The 16,633-nt window shown below is 36.2% G+C and overlaps 1 protein-coding gene across 2 annotated transcripts in view; it reads right to left on the bottom strand.

The window, feature by feature from the left end:
- The window catches only part of LOC126298942 (uncharacterized), a 171,221-nt gene extending 170,317 nt beyond the window's left edge, over positions 1–904 (bottom strand). The window contains exon 1 of one of the 2 annotated variants that reach the window (XM_049990543.1): positions 492–904. The gene's annotated coding sequence lies outside the window, so the exon portion shown is untranslated. Of the gene's footprint in view, positions 1–297 lie in introns of both variants that reach the window. The other variant, XM_049990544.1, reaches the window with a different exon arrangement.
- Between the last annotated feature and the right edge of the window lie 15,729 nt (positions 905–16,633).

Raw genomic sequence — 16,633 nt, 5'->3', positions numbered from 1 at the left:
ATGACACGGGAAATGTCATATCCCCAAACAACCTTGTAATTGCAACTACAACGATATGCTACCATTACAGCTTAGTCAACGTGTCACATGCCGTTTGCGGATCTCCAACAGATTCCGGCCCTCAGATGCCTCCAACAAACGGAAGAGCATGCCAGCCCTTATAGGACACAGCGTTCTCATAGCAGACGGCAGTAGACCAATATTTGGACAGGGCTTAGTACCCGTTGCTAAATCAAAAAGGGATATTATGTAAGCTAAGTGTTGTATATTTTGGACTATTGATTTACACTATATTACCTTGACGAATCCTATACCATTGTGAAATGATCCTTGGACGAGTACAGATGTAAATTAATTCCAATGCTGCTGTAGACTATTCTTAACACTATAATCAAACTGACACTTTGCTGCAGTATATGGGCAACAGTGGACACTCGATTAACAGGCATGATTTGAGGAAGTCAGATCCATGGCATAAAGAATACACTCACAGACAATCTCAGTCAGACCACAGGTTGGTGACAGCATTAATTTGAAGAATGTCTGCGAAGGGCACAGACAACGAGCTGGCCAACAAGAATGCAGCTTCCGCTCCAGTCGCTAGTAGAAACAACCCCGATATACACAACCTACTTTGCAAGTACTACTTCCACACTTGTCCTGTTTAATATAAACTCACAAACATTTTCGAAATATAACTCAATGAACAACACACAATAACTTCATACCGGCCAATTCAAATTACTGACACTTCGCCAAAGATAACACATTTGCAGCTATTGCCAATATTTGACAGGTAAATCTGTTGAGAGCTGAATTCACAGGACCGACAACAGTTTCTGTGGAACACAATTGGCTGTAATTGTTGAAAGTACTCATAGGGAACGTTACTTTATGTGAAACTACGAGTAAGCATCAAGCACCTAGATAAATGTTGGCGGAACATTCACTTCTGCGTAACCTTCAACGATGCATAACAGGCGATTAAAGGATGTTGGCAACACTGCGCCGACGCGGACTCTTCGAGTATTTGCTGCACTAAATAATTATAAAAAGCGTTGTTATTAAGCTATTTTAAAACGTGTACAGGTGTTATAAATATAATATAAGTGTTGTTAAATTGCTGGAAGTGTTAGTGAAGTATAAAATAAGATTAAACGGGGTAAGAAGCGTATTTTCCTTCTCGCGCCTGTAACACGAATCCTAGGCCTAATTTCACGCGCGCGAATCGTAAGTAAGCAGTCAATTAAACTTATACGAAAACGTTTCCAGTTGGTATAAATATAATATAAGTGTTGTTACATTAGTGGAAGTGTTGGTGAAGTGTTACAGAAGATTAAACGGGGTAAGAAGTTCATTTTTCTTCTCGCGCCTATAGCACTGATTTTAGGTTTAATTGCACGCGCGCGCGTATCGTAAATAAACAGTGACATAAACTTATACATAATCACCAGTTCTTTTATTCAGTACTCTTTCAATTTATTCATATCTGTCTGAATAGTTTCTAGGGTCCTTTGTTTACGTTTTAGTCAGTACTTAAATCAGTTTATACGATTTCTGTTTTTACCATGAGTGAGAAGTGTGTGACATGCCGTAGGATCGTTAGTTCCGTGGTATAGTGTGATGCGCGCTGTAGTTTCTTTCATTGGGGCGAATGTGGCGTGGAAAATGGGGACATAAATGAGGCTCACCAGTGGTATTGTAGGGTCTGCAGTAGAGATAGGAAACTACTGGAACAGGAAGGGAAAATTGTAGCTCTTCAAGCTGACCTAGACATGTTAAGGGAGGCTCTGGACAGGTTAAAGAGGGAGAAGGGTGAACAGAGGTGGGAAGTGGCAACAGGTAATAGGGGGAACAGGCAAAGGAGAGCATCAGACAGCTTTCTCATAAATCTTAAAAATAGATTCGACCTGTTGCCTCAGTCAGAATCGGATGAGCCTCATGTAGCTGAAGCTGTAGAAAGGCCACAACAAGCTTTCAAGGACTTGAAAAAGGAAGGGAAATTTGTAAAGAGAAAGAAAGTTCTGTTGTTAGGTAGTTCCCATGGTAGAGGTGTTGGCCAACTACTGCAGGAAAATCTAGGTCCAGAGTACCAGGTCACAAACTTTTTCAAGCCTAGTGCAGATCTGGATCAGGTAATAGAGGACGTAGGTACTTAATGCAAAGATTTCACAAAGGAGGATGCTGTGGTTGTAGTGGGTGGTCCGGGAAATAGCATTGACAGAGACTCTGAATATTCCATAGAGAGTGACCTGGTGAAGCTAGCATCAGCAACGAAGGAAGCATACAAGTGTGGGATTTGTGTCTGTGTTGAGACGCCATGATCGGCCTCATTTGAACTCTTCTGTAGGGAAGGTGGACTTGGAGTTGGAGTTGCTGCTTAGGACGGATGTAGGGTCCAATATTGGTTTGATTCCTGTGGATGCTTTCAGTAGGTCAGACTACCCTAGGCATGGCCTTCACCTAAATAGGAAAGGGAAGGGAAAATTGTCTGGGTTGATTGCAGAAAACTTAAGGGAAAAGAAAACGAGTTTTTAGAGAGATTGTCAGACACACTCAGTTTGAGAAAACAGATGAGCAGGAGTCAGATTTTAGTATACAGCCTCCATTTAAACAATGTTTAACAGAAAGTAATCAGAAACTGCCAGTTCATCTTTGCCAAAGCAGTTATAATCCCATTAGTATGCAGCATCAATTATATTTATTACACCAGAACATTCCGGTACTCAGAAATAAAGTCGATGAACTACTCATTTGTATCAATGAAATGAATTCATCTAACCAAATTGACTTAATCTGCCTGTCTGAACATCAAGTGACCATTAGTATAGATATGTTAGACATTTCAGGATTTAAGTTAGCTTCCTACTTCTGCAGAGTAGATATGGATGGAGGAGGAGTTGCCACTTTTATTAAAAACTGCCATAAATTGAAGAATATTGACATTAATAAATTCTATTTAGAGCAGCATCTAGAAGCATGTGGAACAGAAGTAGAGTTCCATAACAGATCCTATATAATAGTAACTATTTACCGAGCACCTGCAGGAAATTATTAGCTATTCATAAATCATCTAGAAACTCTTTTGGGTTATTTAACAGGAAGAAACAAAGAAATTTTCATTGCTGGTGACTTTAATACAGATTTCTAATGCAATCTTCCAGTAAACATTTACTGTAGTTAGTAATGTTCTCTTTCAATCTAACTCACACTGTAAACTTTCCAACTAGGATCACTAAATCCTCAAGGACAGCCACTGATAACATTTTTATAGACAAATCAAAGGAACAAAATCATATCATAAAACTTGTTATAAATGGACTATCAGATCATGACATGCAGCTCCTTGTTTTAGATGTAAATTCTAAGCAGATTATCAAGACTGCTAAATCTGAGTACAGGGTAGTAGTCAATCAACCAAAAATTGAGAGTTTTAGAAACTGCTCAAAGATATTAACTAGAAAGATGTTTATAGTGTTCATGACATGAATGAAAAATATAACACATTCATGAACAATGTCAGTACCATGTTTGAAAACTGTTTTCCTCTAAAAGTTACTCAAATTAAACAGAAGTCTATAATAAAACATGGATTACACAAGGAATAAAGATGTCGTGCAAGACAAAAAGGAAAATGTAACTTTCGACCAAGAAAAGCTCCAATGCTGATGATTTAGCTAAATACAAGGAATACTGTAAAATATTAAAAAAAGTAATTCAGACATCTAAACAAATGCACTACGAGAACAAGATAGCAATGTTAGGGAACAAAATAAAAACAATATGGGATATAGTGAAGAAGGAGACTGGTAGAACCAGAAAGGAACAGGAGCAAATAGCACTAAGGGTAGATAACACATTAGTAACTGATGGGCCTAGTGTGGCAAATCTATTTAATAAGTACTCTATATCCATTACTGATAGAATGAGATTATCAGGATTAGTAAATAATGCCCTTGAATATCTGAAACTAGCCTTTACAAATAGCTTCAGGTACATGAATATGTCACTCACGTCACCAAAAGAAATAACTTCCATAATAAAATCTTTAAAAACAAAGCATTCTAGTGGTCACAAAGAAATATCAACAATGTTAATTAAGGAATGTTCTTGTGAGTTTAGTACAATTTTGAGTTTCTTGTGTAACCAGTCAATTATAACTGAGACATTTCCTGACTGTCTAAAATATGCAGATGTTAAGCCTCTATTCAAGAAAGGGGATTAAGAGATACCATCAAACTACAGACTGATGTCACTTTTGCCAGCATTCTCAAAAATTTTAGAAAAAGTAATGTACAGGCAGCTTCTGAACCATCTGACCACAAATAACATAATATCAAGAACACGGTTTGGATTTCTGAAGGGTTCTGATATCGAGAAGGCTATTGACACCTACAGTGAAAATGTACTTAATTCATTAAATAACAAGTTACAAGCAGCAGGTATTTTCTGTGATTGTCAAAGGTATTCCATTGTGTGAATCACAACATCCTTTTAAATAAATTAGATTTCTATGGTGTCACAGGCAGTGCTGCAAAATGGTTCAAGTTATACCTCGCTAACAAAAGGTGTCAGTGCAAGGGAGTAGTGAATTAAGTCATCATCAGAATGGGAAGAAATTACATGTGGTGTCCCACAAGGATCCATGTTAGGGCCATTGCTTTTTCTTGTGTTCATTAATGATCTCTCATCAGTTACACTACCAGAAGCAGAGTTCGTTTTGTTTACAGATGACACAAGTATTGCAATAAATAGTATGTCGAGTGTAGTTCTAGAAAGATCTGCTAATGATATTTTCATGGATATTAAGAAATGGTTTTAAGCCAACTCAGTGCATTAAACTTCGAAAAGACTCACTATATGCAATTCAGAACCTGTAAGAGGTTACCACCGAGCATATGCATAAAGTATGAAGAAGAGCAGATAGAAGAGCTTGACAGTCTTAAATTTCTGGGATTACAACTTGATACTAAATTCAGTTGGGAGGAGCACATCACAGAACTGCAGAAACGCCTTAACAAATCTGTATTTGCAATTCTAGTGTTAGCAGACATAGGCGACATAAAAATGAAAAAGCTGGCATACTTTGCCTACTTTCATTCCATAATGTCATATGATATAATATTTTGGTAGAACTCTTCAAGTCAAACAAAAGTTTTCAGAGTCCAAAAGCGTGTAATACGTATTATTTGTGGAGTAAATTCACAGACATCCTTTAGAAACCTCTTCGAAGAACTGGGTATACTAACTACTGCCCCTCAGTATATTTACTCCTTAATGAAATTTGTGCTAAATAATATATCTCTTTTTCCACGAAACAGCTCAGTTCATTCATACAACACCAGGAACAAAAATGATCTGCACAAGGACTTAAAACCACTTACTTTAGTTCAAAAAGGGGTGCACTACTCAGGAACTCTCATCTTCAATAATTTGCCAGCAAACATAAAAATTTAGTTACAAATAAAGATCAGTTTAAAAGGAGCCTGAAAGACTTACTATTTGCCAACTCCTTCTACTCCATTGACGAATTTTTTAATAGAAAGAAATGATGTATTGTATATATAATCATACTATTCTAATCCATTGACGAATTTTTAATAGAAACAAATGATGTATTGTGTATATATATTTATACTATTAGTGTTGTTATTTCAGCTTTTTATTAAGAAAAATTGACATGTTCCACATCCACGAGGATCTCCTCAGCACGGATCTATGGAACGAAAAACTAATCTAATCTAACCTTGTTAACAATCGGAATGAATTCAAAAGTAATAGCAGAGTACATGGCTACAACATTAGGAGAAAGGATGATCTTCACTACTCAAGGTTAAATCTAACTTTAGCTCAGAAGGTGGTAAATTATGCTGCCACAAAAGTCTTTGGTCACTTACCTAATAGCATCAAAAGTCTGACAGATAGCCATATAGCATTTAAAAGGAAATTGAAAGAATTTCTTAATGGCAACTCCTTCTACTCATTAGATGAATTTTTGGATATAGTAAGTGGGTAATTTCCCAACCCCCACCAGAAAAAAATTAAAAATATTGAGTGTCATGTAATATTTTGTGTAATGTTACATCTTGTATAGAAACCTTTTATTAATCTGACACATTCCACGTCATTACAAAGTGTCGTATTCATGATCTATGGAACAAGTACTAATCTAATCTAATCACTAGGCGTCAACAGACCGTCACGTTACGTGAGGGTGTATTCACGCTGGATGTCACATCTCTCCATGTAATTTGTTTAAGCCTGGTACCGAATGATGGAAGTGAACTCATGATATACCATCTGTGACGCAAAAAGTTGGAGTATAGTATCGAAATTGAAGCACCAACAACGATAAAGTTTGTTAATGGTCAAAGCAAACTTCATAACGTATGTCTTGATCAATTTTGTGTCGTAAAGTGACAAGAAGCTGTACATCATTTCAAAACATCGATATTTATTTGCTAGCGAAAATATATACCGGTACATACAAATCATAGCTTACTCTACACAAGTCTGAGCCTTCAATATGAGAACACACATCGCAGCTGTCAAATAGACTGCCAGAATTGCAGAATGGACATCTCGTTGCACATTAAAAGCAAAGCTTTTGTACTCTCTAATACATGCATTGTACGTTTAATGCATGCACACAAGAACGAATAATTGTTATCTATCTTTTTAAATATCCACACAAGTAATTTTGACAAGTGCCGAAAATAATGAACACGTAAACGGAACATTTCGCACAATACTTAAACTCAGCAACCTACCATATGTGACAGGCCATGTCATGTGTTCATACTCAAACGCAATGCTACGATTAACACGAATCAGTAACAGTTTTCCCGTTAAATGGGCAAGAATGCAATTTTAACAAATGATGAAATTATGTGGTAAACATTGTGTAGCTGTCAAGTATAGTGCACAATGTGTGGCACCATCTTCTTTATCTTGTGTCCTTGTACAGCATCGACACAGGGTCGGCATGGTTATTAGCGGATATTGTGTGGTTGTAAACCAATTAAAATTACTTTGTGATTAACAGATTGCAGAGACGGAGGGGTGGTGAGTGGGGGCCGCTGTCAGTGGTTGGAGGCTGGCCCCTACCACACGGCTCATTGAAACATCAGTCACAAAGTAGTTTTAATTGGAGCACAATTACTACAGTCCAAATGAGACCTACTCCATGGTATTCCAGTTCTCAACATATACAGGTATGCATGGAGCAATTCCAAGGGAAAGTGGATCATTTCCAAGAGATTCGTTGTCTATACGAAACAATTTGAAGAAGAGGACATTAATAGCAATTAGTACTTTTAAAGATTTGCAAGTAGATGAGAGAGATGAAGACTCTCTTGCAGAAAATGTGATTAAAGGCTTTACCAACATACGTGAAATGCATGTAGGATTGTAGGCAGTGACATTTTACACCATACTGTTATAAACAATTCATTATTTTGGTACACCTTATCATTGGAAGGAATTCCAAACATTGAAACTAATGTAAAGGTGAACAGTTATAAAATTATTACTCCGTCACACTGTTCTAATGAAAATAAGTCAAACAAATCTACATGTAAGTAATCTCATATCTTGTTCTGATATATCTCAATCGAATTTTTACCTGTTGATTTTTATGATAAAGAAACTGCAGCAATAAAACTGCACAAAGTGAAGCATATTCCAATTTCAAACAACACCTCACAAAACCTTATCGTACCACAAAATGCTGAAAACATTTACTTAAATGCTCACGTTTTCCTGCTTTCCATAACATTTTAGTTTTCCTTTTCAGTAACTTCTTCTAGACATAAAAATAGCTGGAGTGGAGCAATGAAAGTAGCTCACCAGAAGAGCATTCTTTGTCAAGCCAAACATTTCACTATGTCTTACTGTTTACATTCGAAAAACTGAAATAATCAAATTCCTCTGAATCATGCGATTGTATAATAATATTACAAACCACTTTGTGCATTTTACATTTAATACATGATTACAACTTGTCATCATCTTTTACTTCTGTTGGTGTGGAAAAATTGTTTTTAAACATGTTATGATTGTGTATTCTGTACATTCTGGTGACCCATCCATTTAGACATGCATTTTAAAGTGCCACTTTCAGGACAGGGCAGTGCGTCAGCTTCAGATCGAATCCATGCAGTGGTTTAACAACAAGAGTTGGTGTGACAGTCAGGATGGAAGAGGTTTTTAGGTGATTTCCCATATCCTAGTAGGTGAATAATGGGCTGACATCCGACTCCAACTCAGTTAAACAATTCACAAACATTTAGACAAACTTGATTGGGGGAGGGGGGCTGCAGAATGGTGACAGGTAGGGCATCTATACAACTGTTTTTTTCATCCTTAGACAATATATTTGCACAGAATCTCAAAAATGTTATTTAACCAATAAAAATATACATTTCTTATAAGTAACAAACAACTTTTTACAAACATGTTACATCTATGCTGTTTATTATGTGTCTTCAGGCTCCCACACTCTCTTTCAATAGTGGTTTTATAATAAGAAATTTGTAAGAAAACTCGTCTTTGCAAAGAGATTGGTGGTCTTGGAGAAACATTTTACCAGACCTTCCATATATTAGAGTAACTGAAGTCAAAATGATCACAGTTCGCATTTTCCTGAGCATGGTACTGCATTGGTAGTAGGCCATCTTCGCACTGTTGCCATTTGATATGACTCCTGCTTGCATAAAATCAGCAGTGATAAAAATAAAAACACATCAAATAATAGTTATAAGGGTATAAATGGATCAAATTTACGTTATCTACAATATTTTTTTCTTACCTAACTAATAACGACACAACTGAATTGGTCTATTTTATTATAGCTTACTTTTACACTTAAATATGTTATTCAGTGTAAATGGTTCCATCAATGTATATTCTTATTTATATATAGCGTAGGCATCAGCTCAGTTCTGTTACTGTAAGACCTTAATCATTTTTCGTTTACAGATATGTGACTTTGCTTATGAAAGAATACTCACTGAAAGAAATATCCAAGCTGTCATGGAACGTCTGTAATTTCACAAAAAAATGACAAAACAATCACATTAAGTATTAAAAAGAAAGAAAAGCATAGAATCTCCTATCGTATCATGAGTGGGCGTGGCGAAAATAGGTTAATTTCCAAAGTTAGCAGACGCCGACACCGTCAAAATGTTCATCCAAAGAAACCTTGGTGGTGATGTACGTGGAGCGACGTACCATAACAGTCTATTGACTACCCCTGTGAATGCTGCCATTTGAAATGCATCGTGGAATGTTTTGATATGACATGATGTGATGGCAAGTGTGAATTGGTCATAATACTTGACAAAACGGAAAGTCGCATCGTCTCACATCAAAACATCGCATTATGCAATTCAAGTGGCAAAGGCCATGACTTTAATGTTAATGTAAAAATCAACACTGATAATCAAATAAATTGCAGCAACAAAGGTCTTTCTGTTTGCCATCAAAATATTCAATCAATAACAAACATTATTTTGATGTAGATATTTTACTAAATACAGAACTCTGCTTTATCAGTGTTCTGTGCATTACAGAGCACTGGCTAAATATTGATCAAATTGTCTCCTTTTCTGTATCAGGTTACATATTAGCAAATTATTTCTGTAGAAACAGTTATAAAAACTAAGGTACCATAATTTTCATCAAGCAAGGTCTAAAAATAAATCTATTAATAAGTTTCAGCATCTCATTGCAGAAACGGGCTTTGAACTGGCACACATTAAAGTCAGTGAGGCAAATACAGTTGCAGCATGCATTTATCACTCTCCAAATGGAAATTTTGGGTATTTATTAAATAAGCTTGAATATGTACAAACTGGCTCCATCTAGAGAAGAAATCAATAGTACTCCATCGGGACTTCAAGGTTGATTTTCTTGCAACCAGCAAAAGAAAAGAGCTACTACTGAACACCACTGATACTTTCAACTGTAAACAGACTATAACAGCCCCAAAAAGAATCACAAAAACTACTGCTACTGCCCTGGATCAGATACTTGTGAATACAAACTGTACTGTAAAATGTATAAGTTCAAGCCCTTATGATCATGAAGCTCAAGTTGTTACCCTCCAAAGCTACTTACTGCCTACCCTGAACTAGAAAAGAACTGTAATGGTTAGAAGGTTCAGTACAGCAATTTCCTATAATCAAGGGAGATGTGGGAAGAAGTTTTACAAACAGATGACACCAATCATAAGTTCGAGCAATTCTGTAGCGTCTTCAGTGATTACTTTGAAATTGCATTCCCTCTCAAAACACGAATTATAAGTGGCACAGCTCCAAAATCAAAGAGGTGGATAACAACAGGTATCAAAATGTCAAGTGTGAGGTAAAGAGAAATTCCCCCGGTACAGGAAAAACACTAACATACCTTCACTTCTGAGCAGCTACATTCAGAAATACATTCAAATCTAAAAAAGTTTGATAACTAGGCAAAAAAGTGCCAATGATAAGTTCATAATACAGACATCAAATAAAAGCCAAGCATTATGGAAATTCATAAAGAAGGAAGCAAATAAAGTGTCCCTTAAAATGGAGTATAACATTCTGAACCATGAGAACAAGAGTGTAAATGACCCTCAACACATCGCCAATCTTTTCATGTGTTACTATGCAGGTATCACAAATACTTTAATAGTCTCTACCAAAGCAGATACTAGAAAGAAATATAAAAACGAAGTGTCGATCTATGTTTTTGGAACAATTCCAGATGAAATCATCCATGTTATTTCAACTCTTAAGAATATGTCATCAGGGATTGATGGTACTCCTGATTGCACCAGAAAGTAATGTATTACAAACATTTCACTGCCACTTTCAGATATAGTCAATCCATCTTTTCTGACAGGCAAATTTCTTGACTGTTTAAAAATTTCTAAAGTAGTCACTAAATAAATGTATGTATTGTGTGACCTGGTCCTCCTGTCAGGTAGACCACCAGCCGGGTGCAAATCTTTCGATTTGACGCTACTTCAGCGAATTGTGCGTCGATGGGGTGAAATGATGATGATTAGGGCAAGGCAATACCCAGTCTCTCAGGGGAGAAAATCTCTGACCCAGCTGGAAACTGAACCAGGGCCCTTAGGAATGAAATTCTGTCGCACTGACCACTCAGCTACTGGGGGTGGACAGTGGTCACTTACTCATACGAAAGGAGACAAATCACATACAGAAAACTGTAGACCAATTGCCTTATTATCAGACTTTAGTAAAATCATAAAAAAGTAATGTGTAATGGATTAATGAAATTTTTAGAGAGAAACAGAATTCTCATTGATACACAGCATGGATTCAGAAAAAATAAATTAACAACTAGTGTCATGCATGATTTTGTGCACAATCCCCTGTAAACAATGAACAAGAAACAAAATTACCTCTGGCACTTTTTTAAGACTTAAGTAAAGCTTTGATATACTGGGCCACAATAAATTGTTGGATAATCTTCAAGTATATGGTATTAGCGCTACTGCACTAAAGTGGTTCACATCATACTTGACAAATGGGAAAGAGAAAATACAAATAAAACATAAACAAAATGAAAATGCTGGGATATGTTTCTCAAATGTCAAAATTCTAAAAAAATGAGTTCCTTGGGCATCAGTTCTTGGGCCAATCCTCTTTCCGCTGTACATAAACGATTTAGACCTGAACATTGAATCACAAACAAATACTTTTTGCAGATGAGAGAAGCATTCTTCTTACAGAAAATATCTCATGTCAGCTACGAGCAGCTGCAAATAAAACTATAGCACAATGAAATAACTGAATAGACACTACTGATAAACACCAAAAACAACATTCCAAAATTTCTGTTTAAAAGATGATTCATGCAACAACAGTGTATAATAAATTCAAACAAAATCTGATCTTCTCTGAAAACAAAGTTTTTAGGCGTATAGCTTCAAAATAATTTCAGATACCATAAACATATAAACAAAATAAATGGAACACTAAATAAAATATGTTATGGTCTACAATTACTGTCTGTTAAAGCAAGTTTTAGCATTGCCTGAATTGCCTACTTTGCTTAATTCCATAATATCCGATTGTGTGATCCTATATTCTTGGGTAGTAGACTATCCAGTTCACTCATTTTCCTAACCCAGAAGAGAACTGCAAGAGCACTGCAACATGTTTGACAAACAGATTCTGGCAAACCCCTCTATCAAAAGTCATCCGTTCTTCCAGTTTCCTGTGCATAATACTTGAAAGTAAGTATGTTTGAAAGAATTTGGAAGTCATAAATGAAAATGTTGATATCTGTGAACATGATACAAGACATAAGGAAAAGCTCCATGTGCAGTCAATAAGGAAATCAGCATGCAGAACTTCCATAATAATCAGTAGTATTTAAATTTCCAATAGTCTTCTACATAAGGTAAAAATCAGATAATCATTCACAGTCTTTTGTAAAACCACACGGGCTGCTTCTATTCAGTAGCAGAATTTTTAGGACACTTGAGATACAAGAGACCTGAAACAAGGCATTCTAGATACTCCAAGTAGTGAAAATTCTATTGTGAATAAATCTGAAATCAAGTTTTTAATTGTTGCTGGCAATTTATTGAAAATGTGTTTTCCTGAATATTGGACCCCTTTTTGGAACAACGTAAATAATTTTTGGTCTTTATGTAGATTGTTCTTATTCCTAGTATTGATACTATGTATTGAGCTATTGGTTGGAAATAAAGATATATCACTTGCAACAATTTTCATTAAGGAATAAATATACTGAGATGCAGTGGTTAGAACGCAAAGTTCCTTGAACAGGTTTCTACATAATGTTCTTGAATTTACAGCACAAATGCTTCTTATTGCACTCTTTTGCACCCTAAAAACTTTTGCACAGTTTGATGAGTTACCCCAGAATATGGTCCCGTATGACATAATAGAATGAAAGTAAGTAAAGTACACAAGTTTTTTATATTTATATCTTCTACATCTGACATCATTCTCACTGCAAATACAGACTTGTTTAGGTGCTTAAGCAATTCTGTAGTATGCCCTTCCAAACTGAATATGTTATTGAGTTGTAATCTCAGAAATTTCACACTGTCAACCTACCCAATCTGCACATCTTCATATATTATACATATGATGGAATAAACCTCTGACGGGTTCTGAACTGCATATAGTGGGGCTTCTCAAAGTTTTTGACAGTGAATTAGCTTTAAACCATTTACTAACCTCAGTGAAAAATTGATTAACAACTATTTCTAAATATTTATTTGAGTTGCTACTTATTGCAATTTTTGTATCATCTGCAAAAACAAAAAAAACTTAGCATTTGGCAATGAGACAAATAAGAGGTCATCAATGTACACAAGAAAAAAACAATGGACTCAAGATGGAACCTTGAGGAACACCACATGTAATTAATTCCCAATCAGCTGAAGACTGACTGCTTACTGCACAGGTAATTTGCAACAACACTCTTTGTTTCTGTTAGATAGATAAGATTCAAACCATTTCAGAGCATCGCTGTTGACTCCATCAAATTCTAATTAACTTAAGAGAATGCTGTGGTTCACACAGTCGAAGACTTTTTACAGGTCTCAGAAAATGCCAGCATCCTCTAATTTATTATCTAATGAATTAACTACAATCTCACTGTAAGTGTAAATAGCTTTCTCTATATCAGAACCCTTAAGAAATCCAAACTGTGACTTGGACAATATATTATTTGAAGTCAGATGCTTTAGGACACAACCTTTTCAAATATTTTTGAGAAAGTCGGCAAAAGTGAAAATGGTCGATAGTTTGATAGTATCTCTTTACCCCCTTCTTGTAATAAGGCTTAACTTTAGCATATTTAGCCAGTCTGGAAATGTTCCACTGATAAAAGATTGATTACACGAATAATGTAATATAGAATTCAACTCACATGAGCACCCTTTGATTACCTTTGTTGATATGTTATTATATCCACTGGAATAATTAGATTTTAAGGATTTTATGATAGATGCTACTTCTCTGAGAGACATAAGTGTCATTTCAGTTTTACTAATGTTATTTTTAAAGACTGGTCTCACATGCTGCTTTGCACTGTTCACTGAACCTGATGACCCCAAGCTGTCAGTAACAGAAATTAAGTACTTGGTTAAGAGGTTTGCAACACTACATGCACTTGTTACCAAAGTCTCATTTAGTTTTAGAGCTACCTATTGCTCTTCCTTTTTGGTCCCACCTGTCTCTGTCTTCACTATATCCCATACAGTTTTTATTTTGTAGCCTGATGTAAGCATTTTTTTCTCGTAATAAAACTGCTTTCGTTTCTGGATTACTTGCTTCAATATTTTGCACTATTCTTTCTAATGCATTACAATTCTAACATCAGAGCTGTTCCTAGATAGTAGATACAGTCTCCTTTTTGTCCTACATGATATCTTTATCCCTTGTGTAATCGATGGTTTACTTTTTGAATTCTGTGTGATTTGAGTTACCTTTAGGGAAAAACAGTTTTCAAAAATGGAGGTAACTTTATTAGCGAATGCTTTGTATTTTCCACTTGAGTGAAAAGTATTGTAAACGTCTATCCATTTCATGTCTATGAGAAATTTCCTGAGTTTCTCAATTTTTGACTTACTTATTACCCTCCTGTACTCAGATTTAATAGATTATTTTTACCCTGACAACTTTCAACATTTAACACAAGATGCTCCATGTCATGATCAGATAGCTCATTTCCTATAGGTTTTTGATATGACTTTTTTCCCTAGATTTGTCTACAAAGATATTGTCAATAGTAGTAGCAGAGCATTACATAGCCTAGTTGCAAAGTTCACTGTAGGAACTAAATTGAATGGTAGTGTTACTGACTGCAATAATTACTCACTGACAGAGCTTTTGAATAAATCCACATTAAAATCACTAGTAACCACTATTTCCTTGTATTTTACCATGAGATGGGACAACATAGCACCCAGATTTTTTGTGAAGAGTTTAAAATTTCCTGAAGGTGATCTGTATATGCCTAATATTAGAAAGGACTTATTATGAAATACTACTTCTGTCGCACCAGCTTCTAAGCGCTGCTGTGAGCAAAATTTATTAATATCAATATTCTTGAAATTAAAACAGTTTCTGATAAATGTGGCAACTCCTCGTTTCTCCATATTTTCTCTACAGAAGTAAGAAGCCAACATGAATTCTGTAACATTCAACATATTTATACCAGTGGTCACGTGATGTTCAGCGAGCCAGATTATATCAACTGGTTTGCTCAACTCTAATTCTTTAACACAAATAAGCAACTCATTAAGCTTACCCCTTAGTCCTTGGATATTCTGATGCAACAAGGATAACTGTTTTGTACACTGGGTGAATTATAACTGGATTCACTTAATTTTCTGGTAATTTTTGATTACCTCTAGTTTCAATCAGAGGCTGTCTACATGAATTGTGTACATTAAGAATTGCTTTCTGGTTGCTTGTTTTATCAATGTTAATGTCATTTTCAGCCTGTTTCTGAACATCTTTTGACTTTGCCCTCCCTACCCTAAAAAATTGTGATCTGTCACAAGTAACCACTGGTACTTTACCACTTGTGACAATGCCCTCCGTCCCCATTAAGTTATTTACTGTTAGCCCCGACAGTGTTCCCTTCCCTTTCCTGTTGAAGTGAAGGCCATGCCTAGTATAGTCCCACCTGCTGGTAGATGCCTAGTATAGTCCCAACTGCTGGTAGAGTCAACATGAACCCCACTGATATGAGACCCTATATCTGATTCAAGCAGCCATTCCACCTTACATTAAGTCTACTAACAGAAGAGTTTACATGAGGCCAGTCATTGCGCCTCAGAACAGACACAAACCCATGTTGTAAGTAGGCTCTTTAGGTTTTTTTATTGGTAACGCCGCCGCCACGTAGCGCTCTGTATGAAAATCACTGGCTGTGCCGTGTGCAGTCTCTGGCTGGTTTGCATTGTTGTCTGCCATTGTAGTATTGGGCAGCAGCAGCTGGATGCTAACAGCACGTAGCGTTGCGCAGTTGGAGGTGAGCCGCCAGCAGTGGTGGATGTGGGGAGAGAGATGGCGGAGTTTTGAAATTTGTAAGACTGGATGTCATGAACTGCTATATATATTGTGACTATTAAGGTCAATACATTGTTTGTTCTCTATTAAAATCTTTCATTTGCTAACTATCCCTATCAGTAGTTAGTGACTTCTGTAGTTTGAATCTTTTAGTTAGCTGGCAGTAGTGGCTCTCGCTATATTGCAGTAGTTCGAGTAACAAAGATTTTTGGTGAGGTAAGTGATTTGTGAAAGGTATAGGCTGGTTTGCATTGTTGTCTGCCATTGTAGTGTTGGGCAGCGGCAGCTGTATGCTAACAGCGCGTAGCGTTGCGCAGTTGGAGGTGAGCCGCCAGCAGTGGTGGATGTGGGGAGAGAGATGGCGGAGTTTTGAAATTTGTAAGACTGGATGTCATGAACTGCTATATATATTATGACTAATAAGGTAAATGCATTGTTTGTTCTCTATTAAAATCTTTCATTTGCTAACTATCCCTATTAGTAGTTAGTGACTTCTGTAGTTTGAATCTTTTAGTTAGCTGGCAGTAGTGGCGCTCGCTGTATTGCAGTAGTTCGAGTAACGA

The sequence above is a fragment of the Schistocerca gregaria genome, chromosome X (genome assembly GCF_023897955.1).
Source record: "Schistocerca gregaria isolate iqSchGreg1 chromosome X, iqSchGreg1.2, whole genome shotgun sequence".
NCBI classification, from domain to species: domain Eukaryota; kingdom Metazoa; phylum Arthropoda; class Insecta; order Orthoptera; family Acrididae; genus Schistocerca; species Schistocerca gregaria.
This window is presented reverse-complemented; position numbering and strand designations above follow the sequence as displayed.